Source organism: Hemiscyllium ocellatum, chromosome 9 (genome assembly GCF_020745735.1).
Source record: "Hemiscyllium ocellatum isolate sHemOce1 chromosome 9, sHemOce1.pat.X.cur, whole genome shotgun sequence".
Taxonomy (NCBI): Eukaryota; Metazoa; Chordata; class Chondrichthyes; order Orectolobiformes; family Hemiscylliidae; genus Hemiscyllium; species Hemiscyllium ocellatum.
The window spans coordinates 81650294-81672833 of NC_083409.1; the positions used below are offsets into that span (position 1 = coordinate 81650294).

At 42.7% G+C, this 22540-nt stretch overlaps 1 protein-coding gene and 1 non-coding gene across 4 annotated transcripts in view; both read right to left on the minus strand.

The window, feature by feature from the left end:
* Positions 1–22540, minus strand: part of b4galt2 (UDP-Gal:betaGlcNAc beta 1,4- galactosyltransferase, polypeptide 2) — a 465910-nt gene that overhangs the window by 399687 nt on the left and 43683 nt on the right. The gene's annotated exons all lie outside the window — the stretch shown is intronic.
* Positions 15707–15789, minus strand: trnas-aga (transfer RNA serine (anticodon AGA)). The gene has a single exon. It is a non-coding gene; the product is annotated as a tRNA-Ser (tRNA).

The following is a 22540-nucleotide window of genomic DNA, read 5'->3' on the forward strand; positions in this document are numbered from 1 at the left end:
ATAACAACGTTCCCAAGACAGGGTACTTAAAACCATGTACAGTACTTCAGGTGTGGTCTAACCAAGCTCTTATACTTGACACTTCAAGAACAAGAACACTCATGATTCCAATACTCAAATCTTCTCGTAAATGACACTAAAATTTTATTAGCCTTCCTTTCTAATAGCTTGCTGCACTTTAGCTTTCACTGACATATTGACAAGGACACCTAAGTCCCTTTGTGCATCTACACTTTCCAACCTCTTAACATTTAAGAAATACTCTGTACATCTGTTTCCCCCATAAAAATGGATAACTTTACATTTTTCCACATTATATTCCATACACCACATACTTACCCATTTTCCGAGTCTGTCCAAAATCTCCTGGAGCCACTTTACATCTTCCTTACAAAATACAATCTCACTTAGCTTTGCATCATCTGGAAATATTACATTTGGTCCCCATCTCAAAAGCATAGATGTATATTATGAACAACTGGGAACAAGCACCGATCCTTGCGATACCCGTTATTCTCAGCCTGCCAATATATATTCCTACTCTCTGCTTTCTGGCTATTAGCCAATCATTAATCCAAGATAGCCGACAACCTTCTATCCCATGTGCTTTAATTTTCTAACCAGTCACCTCGGGAGGACTTTGCCAATAGCCTTGTGAAAACCTAAGTCAACTAAACTTATCGTGTCTCCTTTATCAATTTTTTTTAGAAACATCTTCAAAAATCTTCAGACATTGCAGCCTAAGGGCCAGTTGCTGTTAGAAACTGCCATCCAACTTCAATGTGTTCACCTTACAATGAAAAGCTATGCGAGTCAATATGTTCCAAAGACATGTAGGAGAGCAAAGAGCACTGTCGGAGATTGATGCCTCAGGTGAAAGAGACTTGGAGCGGAAAGTAAAAGTTGGCTGAAATCCATAAATAATTCATAAGATTAACACTTTGTGAGAAGAACAAACTTAGAGGAAGATGTCGAGTGAAGAGTTAATTGTACTTTTATCTTGAAATTAGCTGCTGAGTATTGGATGAGGAACTATGTCATGGTGATACCAAATCATATGGAACTGAGTATAGGTCATCCTTATATTAAGCAATAGTTGCATTCTTGTACAACCCCGCATTAACAGAAAAACCATGCTTCAGAAACAGCGCACAAACTGTTGGCGATGTAATCACGTTATTGCCAACACAGACTTTAAAAGTTCAAGCTTTAGAAACAGTGTCGCCACCCCCCCCCCCCCCCAACTCGTCAATCGCATTCCAGTGAATTCGTATTAACGAAACATGTGTTATAGCGGAGCGACCTGTACAGAATCTGTAATAAATCAAAATTTTTAAAATTCATTCACAGCATGTAGGCACAGCTGGCTAGGTTAGCATTAATTACCAATCCCTAATTAAGAGTCAACTACATCTGTGTGCGTCTGGAGTCACATGTAGGCTGGACCAGGTAAACATTGCAGTTTACTTCTCTGCAGGGCATTAGTGAACCAGATGGGATTTTCCAACAATTGAAATTGGTTTTGTGATCATCATTAGACTCTTAGTTCCAGATTTTTGTTGAATTCAAATTCCAACATCTGTTCTGGCAAGATTTGAATCTGGGTCCCCAGAACATTAGCTGAGTCTCTGGATTAACAGTTTAGAGATAATACCACAAGGCAATCCCCTCCCCTACTGTCCTCTCCTACTATCCTTTGTATACAGTTATAGTCTATGTACTATCATTTTACAGTCACATCCAATAAAGCCTGCTAATGCCTGTTAAGATAGCAACAGCGGAGTAGGCAGCATCCAGGCTCAGTGCAGATCTCGCCCTTTCCCTCTGCGACCCTTTCGTTTCTTTTTCTCGTTTTTCTCTTTTTTTCAATCTTACAGTTTTTTAAAAAAAGAACTCACACTATGGAGAGAGCAGGAATGATGGCACAAAGTATTGCAGCAGATGTGGGCATGGAGTGGGGTGGTCAGCCAGTCCTAAGTGGATCAGGGTGGCCAGCAGTCAGTGGGCCAGGCCAGAGTGAGACAGCCAGCGAGCTGGGGGCCTGCAGCAGGGTGGCTAAAGGTCAGCAGGTCAAGGCCTGATGCAGTAGGCCTATCACAGATGGCAGTCAGGGTGGAGTGGGACAGCCAGCAGGCTGGGGCCTGATGCAGTAGGCCTATCACAGATGGAAGTCAAGGCCTGCGAGCCCTGTTGAGGTCAGCCCAGCTCAGGGAAGAGCAAGATTATATGTGGAAAGCACCAAGCATGGAGAGACTGCAGACTATAGAAAGACTGTAATTTCCATCTTTTAAGTTCATTTCTTTATTTTCCTAATTTATTCTATAAACAAATGTAATGTAGACCATTTAACTTGTTTCTTTATTTCTCCATTTTTGTACCTAATCTATTTTAGTACCTAAGATTGATAACTAGGTGACTGAATACAAACTTGACAAGAACAGGTTTGGATCTGAGAACACTCCTCAGTTAGAATCCTAGAGACATACTGCACGGAAACAGACCCTTCACTCCTACTCGGCCATGCTGAGCGGTAATCCTAAATAAATCTAGTCCCATTTGCCAGCATTTGGCCCATATCCCTTTAAGCTCTTCCTATTCATGTCACCACCCAGATACCTTTTAAATGTTATAATTGCACCAGCCTCTACCACTTCCTCTGGCAGCTCATTCCATACATTCAACATGCTTTGCTTAAAACAAGCTGTCCCTTAGGTCCCTTGTAAATCTTTCCCCTTTCATCTTGAAGCTATGCCCTCTAGCTCTGGACTTCTCCCACCCCAACACCTTGCTTATTTACCCTATCCATGCCTCTCATGATTTCATAAACCCGTATAAGGTCACCCCTCAGCCTCCAACACTCCAGGGAAAATAGCCCCAACCTACCTAGTCTCTCCCTAGAGCTCAAACCCCTCCAACCCCAGCACATCCTTGTCAAACTTTTCTGAACCCTTTCACATTTCACAACATCCTTCCTTTGGCAGGGAGACCAGAAATACACACAGTATTCCAACAGTGGCCTAACCAATGTCCTGCACAACAGCAACATGACATCCCAACTCTTGTATTCGATACTCTGACCAATGAAGGAAAGCATACCAAATGCCTTCTTCACTATCCTGTCTACCTGCGACTCCACTTTCAAGGTGCGATGAACCTGGGTCTCCAAGGTCTCTTTGTTCAGTAACACTCCCCAGGACCTGACCATTAACTGTTTAAGTCCTGCCCTGATTTGCTTCCTCAAAATGCAGAACCTCACATTTATCTAAATTAAATTCTATTTGCAACCTGCACATTGTAATCTGAGGTAACCTTCTTCATTGTCCACTACACCTCCAATTTTGGTGACATCTGCAAACTTACTAATCATACCTCCTATATTCACATCCAAATCATTTATATAAATGATATAAATCAACAACGTAGCCCAATGATATTTCCTGGGAACCAACTTTACTTTCCACATTCAAGTATCCCTATCTTGCGAAACTATTCTTTGCACCTGTACTTGCAAAGTCAGATAGGATGGCTAGTAATGTCTTATCTAGTCTAGTTATTTCTATGCTATAAGAGAAGCGTTGCCTGCTAATTTTTGTTAAGGCACACTATGGTTAATTCAGGAATGCAGCTTTTAGCAGCTTTAAGCAGAATTGTCAATTTGCAGCACCGATCTTTGTGGCACTCCACTGGTCAGAGGCCTCTAGTCTGAAAAGCAACCATCCACCACTAGCCTCCATCTTCTGCCTTCGAGCCAGTTCTGTATCCAATTGGCTAATTCTCTCTGTATTCCATGTGATCCAACCGTGTTCATCAGTCGACCATGAGGAACCTTGTTGAATGCCTTACTGAAGTCTATATAGGTCACGCCCACAGCTTTGCCCTCATCAACTCTCTTTGTTACTTCTTCAAGTTGAACAAAGCTTGTGTTGTGCAGAGTTGAACTGCAAACATGGGAATGAACCCTCAACTCTGTTCTCTCATTTAATTAGATAATGGTTGCTCTACACTCCAAATCAACATTCCTGCCTCTATTGCATAACCCCAATATTTTTGATTAACAAAAGCCTATCATATAATTTTTAGATTAGCAATCAATCCAGCATCAATTCATACTTTCAGAAGAGAGTTCCAAACATTTACTCCTTTGTGTGCAAAAATATTTGCCAATCTGATTCTAGAAAGATCTAGAATCTCTACCCTAAGTTACAGATTTGTGAAATAAGGTGAAATGGGAAAAACTCTGTTCTCATTAATAGCTTTGAAATCATCCCATAACCTTCTAAATTCTAGGGAACACAGCCCCAGTTTAGGTTATCTATTCTCATAATCTTGCCCTTAGAGTCAAGTTAGCAGTCTTAAAAAAAAGTTAATACTGAAATAGCTAAAAGGCCAACACCTCCTTCCTAATGTTCTAAACTTAGAACTGCTCACAGTCTGCCAACTGTGGTCTAACAAGAGTTTTGTACATCTGAATAAAGGCTTCGATCCATTTATGTTCTATCCCACAAGATACATATTAGTTTTTCAGTGGAGGTTCAAAATGTAGGCCATGAATATTAAGGCTCGTTGCACTAGTAGCAAAGCCTGCCAAGACCTGAACGAGTTCAAGATATACCATCAAAGCTACCTATGCAAGATCGCACTCGTTACCTGAATGCAATGCTGCATGAACAGGAGCATCCTCCAGGTGAGAGATTCCCATTCTCGTGCAGCAACAGCAGTGGAAAGGCTAATCACCTTCCAAAATGTGTTCTCCACCTGAACCTACAACTGGTCAAGGATCACAGGGTGAGTAGCAGAAATGAAAGGAAGATACCCTAGCAGACTACTGAAGAAAATTGTTTTGTTACCTCTACAGCCATGAAGAGAGCAAACTTTATCAATTGTTTTCAACTTGTGTAATAGCGACAAGGTGAGAAATGTACCACAAGATTATCAGGAAGCAGTGCCACTTTATCTGCAGACACCAGATGCATGTATTGCACGGGGTAGGGGGAGAGCCGCTCTCAGTGTCTGGTGCACAAGGCTGGCACTCAGGGTCTGCGACCAGTGAGGCTGTCCCCTTTGACCTTTACCCTTTTCCTGGGCTGAGTCAGAGCCCTGCATGCGGGGGGAGGAGGGAACCAGCTGCTGCCACTGGGCTTCCTCTCAGTGCCTGGGCATCATGGCAACCTCTGCAAGATGGGCACGCATTGAGAGAGATGGTTGGATGACAGCCAGATGGATAATGGACAGGGAGCAAGGAAGCTGTGGGGGAGCTTTACCAATCGCTTTGTCTTGCCATGCCTACTATGGCCTTCTAAATGCAAGCAAATGTGGCATTTATGATTAATCTTCTCTGCTGAAGTAAGTGGGCGTCTGTAGTTTTTTCTCTCATTAAAGTGTGCTTGATCGTGTAAAGGTTGGCATCATTATAGACAACACAGTGGCTCAATGGTTAGCTCTGTTTCCTCACAACGCCAGGGGACCCAGGTTCAATTCCAGCCTCAGGCAATGGTCTGTGTGGAGTTTGCCAATTCTCTGCCCGCCTGGGTTTCCTCCAGGTGCTCCAGTTTCCTCCCACAGTTCAAAGATGCACAGGTTAGGTGAATTGGCCACAGTAAGTTGCCCATAGTGCACAGGGATGTGTAGGCTAGGTGCATTAGTCAGAGGAAATGTACAGTAATAGGAGTAAGGGAATGAGTCTGGGTGACATAGTATTCGGTGTGGGCTTGCTGGCCAAACTGGCTGATTCCACACTGTAGGGATCCCATGATTTTATGATCACCTGCAATAACAAGCCTTGCATACCCAGTTCTGAAAAGGCAAAGACTGATGATGCAAAAAGAAAGCTCAAGGCAGCATATAATCCCTCACTAACCACAAATCAGCCAACAGACATACTACTGCTTGATAAAGAAACTTTAAGAATCGCAGATGCTGAAAACCTGAAACAGAAACAGAAATTGCCGGAGAAACTCAGCAGGTTAGGCAACATCTTTAGACAGAAATCAGAGTTAGTGTTTCAAATCCAGTAACCCTTCTTCACAACTGGTTGCAGCTAATTAAAAGTTGGTACGTAAGCTTTTTTGGGGGGTGGGGGGTGAGTAGCTGGTAGGAGATGGAGCCCAATAAGAGAACAGCAAGTGGGTCTAAAAAGAAATGGGTTAGGTCAGTCTGGGAGAACCAATAGCTGCTCATAAGCACCTGAAATTGGAATAGTTGTAGTCAGAAACAACCATTTAATACACGCTCTTACTAACGTAGGCAGCAATAAAATGGCTTCTTGATGCAAATAACATAACAAAATGGCTTCTAGGCTGCAAATTGACAATTCTGTTTAAAGTTGCATTCCTGAATTAACCATAGTGTGCTTTAACAAAGATTAGCAGGCAATACTTCCCTTATAGCATAAAAATAACTAGAATAGATAAGACATTACCAGCCATCCTAACTGACCTTGCAATTGCAGGTGCAAAGAATAGTTTCGCAAGATGCTTGAATGTGGAAAGTTGGTTCCCAGGAATTATCATTGGGCTACGTTGCTGTCATAAAGCCATTTTATTAAATTTGACAGGTAATTGTTTGAATTTGCTCTGTAATTATGGCTGTACCTCTTTTCATGAAAAGATTTTGAAATGTCTTTGTGCAGTTTCTTCTTGGGACACAAAAGTGTTTAACCTCTGTGTTGCTGGACAACCTGTGCCTGGCTGTGATAATCAAAGTGTGAAATCTTACAGAACCAGACTGGATTACTAGTGTTTATTGACCGATCACAGAACAGAGAGACCGTCCCTAGGGGAGTTCAGATCTTCATTAATGGGGGTTATTAATCCCTGTTAGTTCCCAAATTGTTAAAAAAAAATAGTTTGGAGCTCAGCCTTTGAGTGTGCACATATACACATGTCATCTGCAGCTTGATGACAGAAATTGGGATAGTTTTAGTTCTGGACTGGCATTCACGTAGGCTGAACAGTTTCCAACTCGTCTTGTAGATTGGCTCCCTTCAAGAGCTTCCACGAGGAGCTTCTTTTTTCAAGATTTTAGGGTTGGTCATTCTCGAGCTGTAATGATTGGTGTGGAATCCCTGCCAAGCATTAACAGCTGCTTAGCCCCGTTAAAACCTGGTCTGTTTTTTCAAACGGTGGACCTGCCCTAAGTAAAGATCTTTTGAGATGTAATTCTGGCTGCAATAAAAAAAGCCAGTCAAAAGGTAGGTTCTTAAAGAAAGCCTAAAGATTAAATATATGCTTTTCCTGCCCTACCTTCCCTATATCACAGCTCTCCCACCTCACTGTCCCACAGTTCTCACCGTGGAATCACAAGTTTCCAAGCCATGAAATGGGATCACAGTAGGAAAAGTTTTGGGAAATAATCATCTAATTTGTGAAGACAGACTTAAATAGTTCTAAACTAAAGTATCCAGAAGATAAAATCTGGGAACAATGTTTTAAATAAACTAGACTTGACTACAAAGGTTCCTGAAGAAGACAAACACTGTGAAAAATACATTTCCTAAATCAAAGATCAACTTCTGTGGTTGACAAGTTAACAACTTATGACTAACACAGTATTATAATGTATAAAATCAATACGTTACAGTGCTGTATCTCTGTGCAATAGACTTTCTTTGTTGATATACAGTAAACCAGTTTTGATGTGCACTATATTGTCATTCCTGAACATTCACAGAATGATGCTTAGAAGGCTCAAGTAGCTTCCTACTTAAAAAAACATTCAAGCTGAACATAAAGTGGATGAGGGTGAACTAGATTAGGTCAAGGTCAAAGAAAGGTTTAATTCCCAGTGGCACAACCATTGACAGGTTGAATAATCACTTAAGCAAATATAAATGCTTATTGATGTTATGTGGCTGTCAATACACACATACAGTGGCCATAAAGAGCTGTAAATGAGTCTGAAGCATAATTCTTTTCTCTGAAAGACATGCTATCCACTTCCTCAGAGTTGTGGTGTCAATTTCATACACATTCTTTTGTGGAATCAGACAACTGGAAAATTTCACAATACATCCAAAACCATAGAATCCTTGCATGTTTTTAAAAGAAATGGATGAACAGAGTTAGATTAAGTTTCTAAATCTAGAAGTCAAATCATGCCTACCCTTGCTACCGCACCCCCACCTCCCCCCCCCCCCCAACTCCTCTCACTACATTGAACCATGATGCTGTACCATCCTGTGCCAAATTCACATCAGATTCAATTAAGAGAGTGTCACTTGCGCGGGCCATTTATACTATCCTGATGATCACATATTAATTAAACTGGCACCAATTGTGACACAGTGTGGACTTGGATGAAACCCAATGTTTGGTTTTGAATTGGAGAAGTTTTATATCATATTTTATATCAATGTTGAAATAAGTCTGCCAAACCTGCAGTCCAGGTGGGGGTAATTTGGCCTTACTCCCTTATACCCAGTATTAACCCTTCAACTATAACTATAGACTCTTAATTATCACCCCCTTCCTCTGTGTCTGCTTAAATTCTCATCTTTTAAATGCCAAACTAAATAATGATTAAATAGATACTTATAGTTAAATAGCCAAAATCTTCTACTTCCTTCACTGTTACCTCTGGGTCTATGACTGCTTTTACTCATCAGTAGAAATAGAATTTTATTACATATCATCTCAAAATCTATTGGCTTTTTCCCTGTTTTTGTAACCCGCACAGCCCAGAGAATACATTGATTTTTATTTACATAAGCGAGCTTTGCAAGACATAAGTGAACTTGAACCATCGATCACATCTATCGATGATAGTTCATATATTTATGTGGTGCAAACTGTACTGTAGTCTTGGGAGGATAATGCGAGAGTAGAAAAATTAATTTTGATAATTTTGTGTGCAAAAAAGGGGAGGATATCGGTGTCAATATTTTACACCAAGAAGGAACTTAAGACATTTCTAGGTTAACGATTTCAAAACTTCCATGAACAGACTGAGGCAGTAATCTCTTTCTCATGTGGCAAAATTCAGATGCAGGATGAATGGAGGAATGAAGGCTTTGTGCCACAGAAGATTTCAGTGTAGGGTTATGCAGGCATCTTCTTCCACCACCGCTGCATCCTTAGAGAAGTGTGATCGGGAGAATAAAGTATTTTTACAGTATTCCAAAAATCTCATGAAATATACTTCCAAAAGGCTCAGCTGTATCTACACGATATCTCACAGGTCAGAGGTGGTCATCCAATCCTTGTCCGTGTCATGTCTTTGAAAAAAAGTTACTGATTAGTTCCTAACTCCTGCATGTTCCCTACTGCCAGGAAAATATTTCCCATTCAGCTGTTCACCCAAATCTCCTTTGAAAATTACTATTGAATCAACAGAAAATATGTGTGGGTGCATGCAAGTCTCAAAGCAAGGACTGAACAGTATTTGGCATCCAATTCTGGATCACATTGCAGGTAAAGAGAGGCACCATCACTCCTGTAGGTTGTTTCCAATTGTCAATTGTTAATTGCAATCTGTTGTGCTGTGCTCAAGTTGACATGGTGTCAAAATAATTAAAATACTAACCTATTTATCTTCAAAGAATGAACAACCTTCGGTTGCCTTATAAAGGTTACAATCAGAATTAATATCAGACAGCTCTAAGTCAAATATTGCTTAGAAGCAAAACCCAAACAATAGACAGGATTAGCAACCAAAGTTTGGAAACATTTCTCCACATACTTTCTGAATTAACACTCTCTGTAGGTGAAAGAAATCCAACTTTTAATATTTGGATGGGTAAAGTTCGACATTTTGTACAACTAAAACCCAAATGTCAATTTGGCACAATCATCAGAAGGAATTGCCAGGAACAGCACCAAACAAACCTAAACAGGAGGTGTCAGCCTGATGAAACGACTGCTTGCATGCCAAGCAACAAGAGCAGCTTGTAATAGACAGAGATAAGTAACAGCAAGACATCAGACCTAAGCTCTGTAATCCTGCTGAATCCAGTTGTGAATGGCGATGGATGATTAAACTCTTAACAGGAGGGATAAGATCCACAAATAACCCTGTCCTGAATTATGGGGATCCCAGCACATCAATGCTGAGGATAAGACTGAAGCATGTACAACCGTTGTCAGCCAGAAATACTGAGGAGAACGATCCATCTCAGTCTCCTCTGAGGTCCTGATGATCACTGTAGCCAATTCGATTCACTCCACACGGAATCAGAAATGGTTGACGGCAGTAAATACTGATGACATTCCAGCAATAGTACTGAAGACTTGTGGTCCAGAAATTGCTGCACCCCTAGTCAAGCTATTCCAATAAAGGTGTCATGCTGGTAGCTATCCAGCAATGTGGAAAGTTTTCCAGGAATGTCCTTCCTTAAAGAGCTGTACAAGTCCAATCCAGTAAACTATCACCCCTAAAGCATCCTTGCAATCACAACATGTTGGAAAGTTTTGTTGACAATATGTTTAAGCAGAACTATACAATAACAATTTGCCTGGTGCTCAGTTTGGATAATTCAGCACCTGACTTCATCACCACCTTGGTCTAATCATGGACAAAAGGGCTGAGTTCAACAGGGGTAGTGTGAGTGATTGTCAAATGATGCCTTGTTGCTAAAGGCAGAACATAGCAGCAAAAAAAATCATAGAATTATCGAGTTGGACCTGTACATCTCTGCCATGTTGACTAGCTTTCCTAAATTATTCTAGTTCCATTTGCCAGCATTTGGTCCATATCCCTCTAAACTCTTCGTATGTCCCCATTCAGATGCCTTTTAAATGTTGTTATTCCTAGCAAAACTGAAGTTAATGAGAATCAGGGGAAAAACACTTAATTAACTGGTGTCACACCAAGCATAAAGGAAGACGACTGTCATTACTGAAGGCCAATTATCTCAGTACAAGGAAAATGCCACAGGAGTTTTTCAGGATCATGTACAAGGCCCAACAATGTTCAGATGCTTGAACAGCATACTTCCTTCCATGAAAGGTCAGAAGTAGAAATGCTTGCTCATTACTGCACAATGTTCAGCGCCACTTGTAGCTCCTCAAATAATAAAACAGAGTCAAAAGATATGGTGCTGGAAAAGTAGCCAGTCAGGTAGCCTCTGAGGAGTAGGAGAGTCAGTGTTTCGAGCATAATCTTCATCAGGAATGGGTTTGATGTTGCAACGCTTGTTGAATTCATTAATCTAGGATCATAGTGGGATGAAGGCGAGGCCTTTACTGAGGACTGATCGTTCATCCCCAGTGAGGGGGGAGGTCTGTGGGGATGGTAAAAACACAGAAGGGCTGAGAGTTAGGACGTGGTGTAGGGCTGGGGTTGGGAGTAGGGACAGAGACTGTTGCTGGAGTGGGTGTGGTTATGATATGGTTGGGTGATGTCACCAATGGAGGTGATACAAACAATGGGGGTTGGGGGGGGGGGGTGAAGCAGCGCATTCGGTGGCATCCCGCTGGGGCAGAAGTGATGTTCCATGTGATGTCCACGATGTCTTCAGCGGGGTTCCAGCGAGTAATGTTGGTGGGGAGGCAGAAGGTGCTGAGGAGGCAGCAACTACAGGGATGGAAGTGACATGCTGGATAGTCCTCACGGTAGTTTCAGCAGCGGTGGTCTTTGCAGCAGTCGCAGAGGTGGTTGTCTTGGCAGTGATTGCTGAGGCTGTATAGTCAACAGTGGCTGCAGTCTATGGAGCAGGGGGGCGGAAGTGACGTCATTGTTTGCCACGGTAGCGGTGGCTGAAGCGGCCATGTGGCTAACGGTAACTGAGCAGTTCTGGAGGCTGGGAGAAGGTTCTGTGATGATCGAGGAATCCTGAGTTTGGAGATAAATACATGAAAGTTTGGTGTAACTATGTTCCTTGATAGCCGTTATGGTGGATAAAAAGCATTTGCTGAGTGTGTGGATGCCTCTCAGGATGAAGAATAGCAGAGGTCCTTTGCAGGTCTGGCCCGGAGTGTGCCCGTGAGCTGGGGATGGGCTGACTGCAGGGAGTGTAGGTGGCAGTGCATGGCTGGAGGATCCGGATGGAGAACCATTTCTGGAGGCTTTGGATTTGCTGCAGGTAGTGGTTGTCTTGATTAGGTCCAAATTGTGATGATCTGAATGTAGTCTGGAGCCCATCCAGGATCAGTCGGTTTTGTAGGCAGGCACTGACGAAGGGGATGTGGCTGTGGTAGCAGGTCTGCTTCAGGAATGGCTGGAGAGCTTCAGAGCAGAGGTGATGACCTGGGGGTTGCAGTGAGAGAGACTCACTAAGATTCTTGTAGACAGAGGAGGAGAACTTCAAGGGAGACATCCTTGGAAGAGGCTTCACTATAAGGTTATAATCAACTAGGAGAAAGTGAGGGCTGGAGATCAGTGTCAAAAAGTGTGGTGTTGGAAAAGCACAGCAGGTCAGGCAGCATCTAAGGAGCAGGATATTCAATGTTTCGAGCATAAGCTCTTCATCAGGAATGTGATAATAAAGTAGTCTATGTTCATATGCAGCAAGACTTGGACAACATTCTGACTTCAACTATTAAGTGGCAAGTAACAGTGTGCCAGGGCGAGGCAATGGTCGTCACCAAAGGGAATTCGAATAATCTCTTTAGTATTCAATTGCATTAGAGTCATATGGCATAGAAACAGGCCCTTCAGCCCACCGTCCGAGGAGCAGGAATAAATCGACGTTTCGGGCAAAAGCCTTTCAACTATTCTTGATGAAGGGCTTTTGCCCGAAATGTCGATTTTTCCTGCTTCTCAGATGCTGCCTGACCTGCTGTGCTTTTCCAGCACCACTCTAAACTAGACTCTGGTTTCCAGCATCTGCAGTAGTTGTTTTTACCTAGTTGATTTCAGCCTTCAGTCCACCATGTCTGTGCCAACTGATAAACACCAAAACTACACTATAATACAGCTGTATCCCACACTATCAACATCCTGGGGTTACCATTAACCAGAAACTGAACCGGACTAGCAACATAAACAGGTCAGAGGCTTGGAACTCTGCATCACCCGACTCGCCAATACCTGTCCAACATCTACAAGTAAGGACTGTGATGGAATCTGTAGTAATGATTTCTGCTCCAACAATGTTTTAACACCATTCAGACAAAGCAGCTCACTTGATCAGGACAATCTTCACCTCCTTCAGCATTTAGTCCTCCCACCACTGAAGGGCAAGGGCAGCAACCTGAATCATATAAAGCTGTCAATAAAAGATTCTTATCCAGCACATTCCAAAACCATGACCTCCAACATCTCAAAGGACATGGGCAGCAGATGTATGGGATCATCATGCACCTCAAAGCTACACCTGGTCCTAACTGAGGGCTAGATCACTGTTCCCTTACTGTTACAAATGAAAATCCTGGCATGAGCTCCATTTTGACAGAGCAGCAAGGAAAGAAGGTGGAGGGAAGAGAGGGCTGCCGGGAAGGTAAGAGTTTAATTTATATTTGGGCTGTGGCTAAACCCGAGATATTACAGGTGTAATATCTCGCCCACCCCAACAATGTTGGGGTTGTATTACAGGCCTCCCAACGGTGAGCGTGAGGTAGAAGAACAAATAAGTAAACAGATTATGGAAGGATGTAGAGGCAATAGGGTAGTAGTGATGGGAGATTTTAATTTTCCCAACATTGACTGGGATACACATAACGTCAGAAGTCTGGACGGGGTAGGATTTGTAAGAAACGCCCAGGAGAGTTTTCTAGAGCAGTATGTCTGATAAGAGAAGGGGCCATATTGGACCTAGTACTGAGGAATGAGCCAGAACAGGTGGCAGAAGTTGCGGTGAGGGGTTTCTTTGGGAACAGTGACCACAATTCTGTAAGTTTTGGAATACTCGTAGATAAAAAAAAGTGTGTGGTCCTAAGGAAAAAGTACTAAACTGGGCCAAGGCCAATTATATCAAAATTAGGCAGGAGCCTAAATGTGGATTAGACCCAGCTATTTGAAACGAAGTCCACATTTGAGATGTGAGAGGCTTTTAAAGATAGGTTTAACATAGTGCAGGATAGGCATGTCCCGTTGAAGGCTAAGGATAGGAAGGGCAAGATTTGTGAAACGTGGATGACAGGAGAAATTGTACAACTAGCCAAGAGGAAAAGGGAAGCATACACAAGGTCTAGGCAGCTAAGAACAGAACGGGCCCTGGAAGAATATCGGAAGAGTCGGACAAGTCTTAAACGAGGAATCAAGCGGGCTAAAAGGGGTCATGAAATAGCTTTAGGGAGCATAATTAAGGAGAATCCCAAAGCATTTTATTCTTATATAAGACGCAAGCCGGTAACTAGAGAAAGGATTGGTCCACTAAAGAATAATGAAGGAAGGCTATGTGTCGAACCTGAGAGAACGGGTGAGATTCTGAATGATTACTTTGCATCAGTGTTCACTGAGGAGAGGAACACGATGAATATTGAGATTAGAGATAGAAGTTTGATTAGTCTGGATCACATTGACATAAGTAGGGAAGATGTGTTGGGTAGGCTAGAGGTTATTAAGGTGGACAAATCCCCAGGACCAGATGGGATCTATCCCAGGTTGCTGAGGGAGGCGAGAGAGGAAATAGCTGGGGCCCTAATAGATATCTTTGTGGCATCCTTAAATACAGTTGAGGTGCCGGAGGACTGGAGGGTTGCTCATGTTGTCCTCCCCCCGTACAAGAAGGGTAGTAGGGATATTCTGGGTAACTACAGACTGGTGAGCCTGACGTCAGTGCTGGGAAAGTTGCTGGAGAAGGTACTGACAGATAGAATTTATTTATATTTAGTCAAGATTGGGCCTATCAGTGATAGGTAACATGGTTATGTGCAGGGGAGATTGTGCCTTAACAACTTAATAGAGTTCTTTGAGGAAGTGACCAAGTTGATAGATGAAGGAAGAGCTGTTGATGTCATATACACGGATTTTAATAAGGTGGTTGATAAGGTTCCCCATGGTAGACTAATGGAGAAAATGAAGTCACATGGTGTGCAGGGTGTTCTAGCTAGGTGGATAAAGAACTGGTTGAGCAACAGGAGACAGAGAGTAGTAGTTGAAGGGTATTTCTCGAAATGGAGTAAGGTGACCAGTGGTATTCCACAGGGGTCAGTGCTGGGGCCACTGTTATTTGTGATATACATAAATGATCTGGAAGAGGGCACTGTTGGTATGATCAGCAAGTTTGCAGATGACATGAAGATTGGTGGAGTAACAGAAAGCATAAGGGACTGTCAGAGAATACAGGAGGACATGGATAAACTGGAGAGTTGGACAGAAAAGTGGTAGATGGATTTCAATCCAGACAAATGTGGGGTAATGCATTTAGGCAAGTCTAATTCCAGAGCGAATTATACAATGAACCGAAGAGCCTTGGGAAAAGTTGATGGGCAGAGAGATCTGGGAGTGCAGGTCCATTGTACCCTGAAGGTTGCTGCATAGGTGGATAGGGTGGTCAAGAAGGCATATAGTATGCTTGCCTTCATTGGACGGGGTATTGAGTATAAGAGCTGGCAAGTCATGTTAAAATTGTACAAGACATTGGTTCGGCCGCGTTTAGAATACTGTGTACAGTTCTGGTCGCCACATTACCAAAGGATGTGGATGCTTTGGAGAGGGTGCAGAGAAGGTTTACGAGGATGTTGCCTGGTATGGAAGGTGCTAGCTATGAAGAGAGGTTGACTAGGTTAGGTTTATTTTCATTAGAGAAAGGAAATTGAGGGGGGACCTGATTAAGGTTTACAAAATCATGAAGGGTATGGACAGGGTGGATAGCGGAGGAAATTCTTAACGTATATCAGCAGGATTCGAACCTACGTGCAGAAACCCCAATGGATTTCTAATCCATCGCCTTAACCACTCAGCCATGACTACAGACAGAAGTTTTTTTCCAGAATGAAGGATTCAGTAACAAAAGGTCATGCTTTCAAGGTGAGAGGTGAAAGTTTAAAGGGGAAACTCACGGTAAGTACTTTACACAGAGGGTGCTGGGCATCTGGAACGTGTTGCCAGCAGAGGTGGTAGAGGCAGGCATGGCAGATTCATTTAAGATGCATCTGGACAAATGCATGAGTAGGTGGGGAGCAGAGGGATACAGATGCTTATGAATTGACCGACAGGTTTAGACAGTACATTTGGATCGGCTCAGGCTTGGAGGGCCGAAGGGCCTGTTCCTGGGCTGTAAATTTTCCTTGTTCTTTGTTCTTTGAGCATCCTAGCAGTACTGTTGATAGATATGGACTGTAGCTGTTCAAGAGACCCCTGACCACCACCTTTTCAAGAGCAATTAGAGAAGGAGAACAAGGACTTGCTTAGCCAGGAACCCCACCAATAGCCCATGCAAGAACTAAAGATAAAACTCTCACCTTTGAGTCTGAAGCTTGAATCTAAAGTGTTTAACAGACGTGGGTGTATAAATGGTGGCCAATGCAACATTTTTGAATGTTGAACATGCTATCCTAAACCAAGATCCCCCCCATGTCTGTTGATGCAGTCATAAAGATCCCACAGAACCACTGAAAGAAGAACAGGGAGTTCTCATGAGCTCCCAGTTGGCATTCGTCCCTGTGGACACCACCAAAATCAATTGTATTAATACTTCGCTAAAGAGCAGCATGGTGCTTTTGAGTTGGTTTGCAGGGTGAGTAGCTTTGCAATTCTGTTATCAGCATGAGTACTTGTCCCAGTCTAAAAAATGTTCCTGTCCCACAGTTTGGGACATGTACATGATGGGCAGAAAATGTGTTGCTGGAAAAGCGCATCAGGTCAGGCAGCATCCAAGGAACAGGAAATTCGACGTTTCGGGCATAAGCCCTTCTTCAGGAATGCCCGAAACGTCGAATTTCCTGTTCCTTGGATGCTGCCTGACCTGCTGCGCTTTTCCAGCAACACATTTTCAGCTCTGATCTCCAGCATCTGCAGACCTCACTTTCTCCACATGTACATGATGGGCTCACTGTTTTACAATGCCAAGTGAAAGGTCAGCAGTAGTGTATCACTGGAAGGATCAGAAAGCAAGAACGTATTCACATCAAGTGCTATCGAATCAATACCGTTTAAACAAATCTTGACACCTAAATATGCCTCTGTTACTTGGCACAAAATTAACTCAAATGAGGACAATGTTATGTTTCCAGCAGCTTTAAATCACGATGACAATCTGGAAAAGCAAAGGAAATTATTCAAAACATAGAGTAATATCTGAAAACCGAAATAAAAGATTAATCTTTATACTGGATATACAGATGGTTCACCCTCAAGTTGTGACACATATGTTCAACATTTTGAAGCTGTATAACTGTTGTCAAAATGTTAGGTTGTCCATCGTATTGAAAGTAGAGACACATGACCACATTTCATGATCATAATTACATTGATTCAACAATGACCTACTATGATTTTTCTTTCCCCATTTTTAAACCCACAGGCTTCCAAGTTCATGCCAATTCCTGCTGTGCAGTTTTGTGCAATGTATTGAAAAAAACACAACGAGCAGACAACCAGAAAGGCAGGGCATTTTGACAGTCTGTATCTGATCTCAGTGGAGCCCTCCCTACTACAAAGTCCAGCAATATGATAACGTAATTTTATACTTCGAAGTAATTTAGTTTGCAAAGTAATTTATGGTTATGGTGCCCTTTCCAGCTCTGTCATTATCTCTGATAATGAAATTTTCTTTGAAATATTAGAGTATCATGTGACAGCTGGAGTAGATGGAGGAAGCTGCTAAGCTGATTCAAGTCTCAATATCGAGTTGTTAAAACCTGCAGATAAGCGAGGAAAAAATTGTAAGCCTAGTTAAAAATACCTCACATCACAGTTCATTGGGCATTGAGGTATTATGGAACGAAGTTCTAATTCAATTTTATAGGCTACAAGAAAATCATTCACTTGAATTTGAACCATCTTCTCCCTATGCACACATCACTGATGATTTAGGGATAAATATTTGGGCACTGGGTTTGGGGAAACTACACTGCTTTGTTTTGAAAAGCATTGTGCCTTGTAAATGGGACTTTAGATAAACATCTCATTCTCAAGGCCTTATCTCTGCCATTGCAACACAACCTCAAGACTGAAATGTCAACCAAGTTTATTTGCTCAGACCTCGGGAGTGAGACTGCAATCAAAAATATTTTGTCTCAGGAAGTGAGAATCTGACTAATTAGATGATTATCACCCTACAAACCATTACCTGCATTTGCTGTTCAATCAGCCAGCTACTTGTAAGCAAAAATTGACAAGCCTGAGAACGTGGATATGATGTAAAGGCAAAGGTGATCTGTCAGATCGGAATGGAGGGAAAGATGGGTGGAGTCTTTCCAGCTCCTGAATGACGTGTGCAATGGTGAGCAATTTGAGAAAATATGGCGAGACTGGCAGATTCTAAACATCAAGAATAATAAAGAGACATACTACAATCAAGTTTTGAACAGCAAGATGAGAATCTCACTGTGAGTGGCAACTGGCTTAGATATATACATATTCCCTACAGTGTGAAAACAAGCCCTTCAGCCCAACCAGTCCACAGCGACCCTCCGAAGAGCAACCCACTCAGACCCATTTCCCCCTGACTCATGCACCTAACACTACGGGCAATTTAGCATGGCCAATTCACCTGACCTGCACATCTTTGTGACTATGGGAGGAAACCAGAGCAACCGGAGGAAACCCACACTGACACAGGGAGAACATGCAAACTCCACACAGATAGTTGCCAGAGGCTGGAATCGAACCTGGGTCCCTAGTGCTGTTAGGCAGCAATGCTAACCACTGAGCCACCGTGCCACCCCAAATGAATGTATTTGCATGCCATGAGAACCTAATCTTGTCTCATTGATACTCTCACACGCAAAGAGAAACTGGACAATGGCAACCCCGACAGGAAAGTCAACAGTGGGTACCTGGCGACTTCAGCTCACTGTTTAATCCCCTGGTGTCCATCTTGGACAGCAGACTGCAACATCTCTGGGCGCAATCAGTGGGCAGCGACTAACCATGTGAGGAGGTTGGCACATCTCTAACCCACTTACAATATGGTTCTCCAATGCTGTACTTTGAAGCATATCAGCACCTTTCATTGTCATGCAGCTAGCAAATCACTTTGCATGCATGGACAGGCACCGACCTCCTGGATTAGAGCAGGCTACATCACAGGGTTCCTCACTTACTCTCCTCATGCTAATTCACTTTTTCACATACTTGGATGCTCATCGCATCTTTGATTTAATTTGATTTGATATATTATTGCCAAATATACCGAGTTACAGTAAAAAGTATTGTTTTGAGTGCTATCCAGGCAAATCATTCCTTACATAAATACATCAGGGTAATAGAACAGAATGCAGAATATAGTGCTACAGCTACAGAGAAGGCTCAAAGAAAGATCAATTCTGATATATGAGAGGTCCATTCAAAAGTGTGCAAACAGTGGGGAACAAGTTATTCTTGAACCTGTTGGTACATGTTTTCAAACTATCTTCTGCCTGATGAAAGACTATAGATAAGAGTGTAGCCAGGGTGGTAGCGGTCCTTAATTATCTTAGCTGCTTTCCTGAGGCAGCAGGAAGTGCAGATGGAGTCAATGGAGGAAGGCGGGTTTTCATGATGGACTAGGTTATTCGGACAGGATGCTATTTATGATGCATCTGTAAAAATGGATATGAGTAATTGTGGACATGCCGAATTTCTTTAGCCTGAGGAAGTAGAGGCACTGATGTGTATCCTGACCATAGCATCAACGTGGATGGACCAGGACAGAATGTTGGTGATAGTTACTGCGAGGAACTCGAACCTCTCAATCACCTCCCCCTCAGCACCCAAATATAGGCATAGGCGTGCCTTCCACTCCCCTTCCTGAAGTCAATGGCCAGCTCCTTCCTTTTGCTGACACCGAGGGAGAGATTATCTTTACACCATGCCATGAAGCTGTCTATCTCCTTCGTGTACTCTGTCCTGTTGTTGTTATTTGAGTCTGACTGACTATGATGGTGCCATCAGCAAAATTGTAAACAGAGTTAGAGCTGAATTTGGCCAGATAGTTGTGTGTGTAGTAGAGGGCTGAGTACAGCCTTATGGGGCACCGGTGTTGTGAATCACGGCTGTCACCTATCCTTACTGAGTGTGGTCTATGGGTCAGAATATCAAGGATCCAGTTGAGGAGGCGGAAGAGAATCCTAGGTCTCGGAGTTTGGAGATCAGTTCTGTGGCCTGATTGGCCTTTTTGTGCTTTGACCCACTACCAGAGCTTGAAGCTCACAGTACGTCTGCCTTACCTTGCCTTTTACCACAAATATAAAGCCAAGCAACCTGTTATGGCTGTCAGTAGTCATCAGTTAGGAAGAGGACATGTTCCTATATGGCACCAAGCTATGTTAAAGTTGCACCTACACAGCAAACATACTGCATGGACTTCAACCAAGGGATGTCGTCCTCAATCAGATCTGGGAAGATACCCTTCAATCAGGGAGTTTCGGCACAGTTGGTCAAAGGAAGTGTCTGATTTCAGCACAGGGCTTGAACACCATCAGTCAGCTACTTGGGACATTTGTAGTTGGGGTCCATACTTCTACAGTCTGGGTAGTGGGCCAGTCAGTCCTACAAGTCCAGAACAACCTGTCCAAGGAGTCATAGTCAGTCAGTCGGGGAACTGCAGAGAGATCAGTTGGTACCGTCTGGACAATTCAATGAAACTTAAGCAGGTTGATCAGGACCCACTGTTGTGGTAGGGAAGTTGGGCAAGTCAATTCTGAGCATTGCAGGCATCATGTTGGAATGCAGAGGAGACAATAATTGTGAAGTGGGGCAACCCAGTATGTATGGGGAGGAGATGATAATGCATTGGAGGATATGGCTGACTATAGGAAGAGGTATCATCAATGGTCACAATCACCCTAGCTTTGACCAGGGGAACAGAACTGCAGTTCCATGCTGCACAATGGTTGACTTGATTAAATTGTAAGGCTAGGGCTCAGGGTAATGTTGAAAGATTTGGTCATAATTCAAGAGATTTGTGGCAATGTGTGGAAGCTCAATACATATGGGTGTAACAAAGGATGCCAGGAAGAAAGGAGCATGGCAGTTTCGAGGGCTACCCTTGATTACCAGGCTAAGCCCGCAACACTCTATGCCAAATGTGACCTTCTTTACCTTCCATACTCATGCCAATTGAAATGGGCACAGGAAGCAGAAAATGGCTACAGCCACATCCTAAGTGGGTAGAGTAAGTGAATCATAGAACCCCTACAGTATAGAAACAGGCCATTCAGCCCAACAAGTCCAAACCAATGAGTAACCCACCCAGACCCATTTCCCTATCCTATTACTCGACATTTACACTTGACTAATGCACGTAATCCACACATCCCTGGACATAATAGGCAATTTAGTATGGTCAATTCACTTAACCTGCACATCTTTGGATTGTGGGAGGGAACTGGACCACCCAAAGGAAAACCACGCAGACAGAGGGAGAATGTGCAAACAGTCGCCCAAGGGTGGAGTTGAACCGGGGTCCCTGGCACTGAGAAACAGCAGTGCTAACCAATGAGCCACCATGCTACCCAGTACTTACTGAGCACATGGATTCTACTTGTCAGCAATCAGGGGCAAGTATCAATTACGTTAATTAGGCACTTGCACACTACAGTTTGAAGTCGACTGTAATCATAATAATCTGCATGTGAAATACATGAAGTGACCAACTATATGCAGTACCATTCCTGGTCACAAGCAATCTTGATCAGGTCATCAGTCATTATAGGCTGAAGCTAGTTATCTCTGTGAAGCAGAATTAATCTCAGATGACTTTAAAAGTGAGCCACATTCACAGCCAGAAACTGGTGGGGTACCACAGAGATCAGTGCTTGGACTACAGCTATTCAAATCATATTGATGATTTGGACAAGGAAAATAAATGTAATATTCCCAAGTTTGCAGATGACGCAAAGCCTGGGTGGGAGGGTGAACTGTGAGGAGGATGCAGAGATGCTTCAATGATTTGATCAAATTGAATGTGTGGGCAAATGTGTGAAGTTATCCACTTTGGTTGCAAAAACAGAAAGGCAGAATACAGAGGAACCTCAATTATCCAAATTTCGGATCATCCAAAGAAGATCTCAAAGTCCCGTAAAAGCGTTACATCAAAGAGGTAAGTGTATTCGGTTTACCTGTACTGAAGAACATGTGAAGATGCTGGCAAAAACAAAGAAACGCAACAGCTCAAGCATCAGCAGCTGGATAATTTTTACATAAGGGTTAGTTACACAGCCCTTTGTAAAAGTAAGTGCTTTATTCCCATGACTTTACCTGACTGTTCATGAAAAAAGTGGCAGAGAAAGTAAACGCATGCATGAGGCTGTACTTCTGGCTATCTGTCGTGACACTGAGTTCACAGGAACTGCTCTTGTAATTGCAGAAGCTGTTCGGGATCTTGTTTAATGCTGGGATTTCATATATTTATGTGATAGTAAGGATTTAGTCCTTCTCAGTTTAACCTGTAATGTGCAGAATGCAAAAATTAGTTTGCTTAAAAAAAACAGACTCATCAAAATTATAGTTTTAAACAAACTCCCCAGCAGAGAACAGCATTAAATCAGCATGGTTTTCCTTGTTTAAGGTCAAATCG